Raw genomic sequence first — 2327 nt, forward strand, 5'->3', positions numbered from 1 at the left:
TAGGCCACCATGGTTTGGAAAAACAACCAAACCAAACCAAACAAAAATGCTGGGTAATCTGAAGAATTAAATTTTTAAAATTTAAAAATAGGATAACTGCCTAGATTTCTACAAAATCATTAACTAAATGATTGTCAGAATACTTCACAAAGTGTGGTGGAAAATATACTATTAAATTTCCAGCCAATATAAAAACACTTAATAGTTACCTTTACCCAGCCCCCCACCCCTCCATTTGCCCTGAGTTTAATTGGAATGTATTTACCTGAGGGTCATGAGAACTCTGACATAGGGACCTCTGACAGAGTCAATTCTTGTCCTTAAGGGACAGGCTGCTTGTTGCTGTAGAACAAAATATATTGTCTTACAACATAACTTTTTAAATCATGGATATCAGGAGTAGGCACATAATTATCATTTTTAAATTAGAGATAGATTCCCTAGGGAAACTGTGAAATTTGGAAGAATCCACATATGACCACAGGCCTTGAAACTCCAGCTGCACCTGCTCTGGGTCTGAGTCCTGTGTTCTGTGGGTCCTGAGCGCCCCCTGGAGACCAGACACCTCCCTGCAGGGGAGGTTTGTGTCTGCTCTCACTGATTTCCCCTCAATGTGTCTCTTGTACAGGATACATAGTCGCATTCTTGACCTTCAGATTATTCATTTGAAGATAGAGTGTGTTCTTGGAGTTATCTCTGGAGATGATAAATCGACCCTTCACGCAGTCAGTGTAGATTATGTAACTTCTACCATCACCACTAATGGCTGCGACTCACTGCAGGCCCTTCCCTCAAGCCTGCAGGATCCAGTGCATGTAATAGTCACCAAAGGTGAATCCAGAGGCTGCACAGGAGAGTCTCAGAGAGCCCCCAAACTTTCTCAGTTCACCTCCAGACACCATTAGCTGCACCTCACCCTAGACACCTGCAAACACAGAGGCACTGTGAGTAGACAACACACATACAAACAAATGCACTCACAGTTTTACACACACAGAGTAAAGTCTATGACAATTAGCATGTAAAATAGCCAAAATGAAAGTCAAAGTCCATCAAAAATTCATAATGTGTCCTGTGGACTTGCTCCTGGGCACAAATGGAAACAGCAGAGACTCCAGAGACTGGGACTGTCCTCTGAGATCTCCCACATCAGGGGCTGTGGCCAGTTTATCAGCAGAGAGCTGCATTAGCATGTCTCCTGATATTTGGAAGCAGAGGAGTAGAGAATATGGACAAGAGTTTGCCCTCAGACTCAGAGAAACACAATCACTCTCAAGGAAAAACAGAGCTCTTAACTAGATTCTTTATCAAGCATTGCTTTAACCATTATATATTATCAGTATTTTAAAAAGTACTTCCTATTTCACACACTTTATATTACAGACACAACTACCTTTGTGACATGAGAGCTCATAATGCATCCTCTCTCACCCCTTTTAAGAGGTGGGTAGACATGATGATAATGGGTGACTCTGTTACCTGTTTCTTGTATTACAAGGGAACATTATTCAGTGTTTTTTGTTTTGTTTTTAGCTTTCCCTGAAATTTCCACACTTAAGTGATATTTTTAAATTTGGGGCCTGAAGTTGATCATAGAATGTGTACAGAAAACATGAAGAATGAAGTCACCTCTCTGGTTTCTGAGTTGGGAGATTTGGGTCCTACTTCTTTTGTCATGATCAGGAAACCTCGATATTTATTACTTAACTTCATCTCCCAAGACAGTCGCTTTTCATTTAATTGGCTTACTTAATGTGTTACTTCCACTTCATTTGAGTTCTTATATTTATTAGTTTCTGCCCCCACCCCCTGCCCTGCTAACCTATGATATTGCATACCCATTGTTTTCTAGTTCTATTCAATGGAAACTGCGGTCATTAATTCAGTCCCACACAGTCATTCAGGATATGAAAATCATTAACTACATGCCATAGCTATCAGTGACACAAATAGTATTTGTATATAAAACAGGTATTCATGCACACTTACTATGTCATGTATGAGTATGTGTTAGACCGGGTTGTCTAGCAAAACAAATTCATTGCTACTCATATATGTGTAAAAGAGAACTTTATATCAAGAAGTAATTACACATCAATAAAACATCCCAGCCAGTCCAGATAAAGCCTGTAAGTTCTATATTAGTCTATATGTCTGATATTAGTCCATGAATTCCTCTTTAGATGCACACAGCACATGCAATGGTGCTGAATGCAGGACAATCACAGGCGGGTGGGTGGAAAATCCTGTGGATCCAATGGCAGTGGATGTATCTTCAGGGCTTTGGCTTCTATCACCATGGCTCCATGTGGCTTGTCAACACAAAG

The sequence above is a fragment of the Echinops telfairi genome, unplaced genomic scaffold, assembly GCF_000313985.2.
Source record: "Echinops telfairi isolate 266 unplaced genomic scaffold, ASM31398v2 ScPeMD7_43;HRSCAF=161, whole genome shotgun sequence".
Taxonomy (NCBI): domain Eukaryota; kingdom Metazoa; phylum Chordata; class Mammalia; order Afrosoricida; family Tenrecidae; genus Echinops; species Echinops telfairi.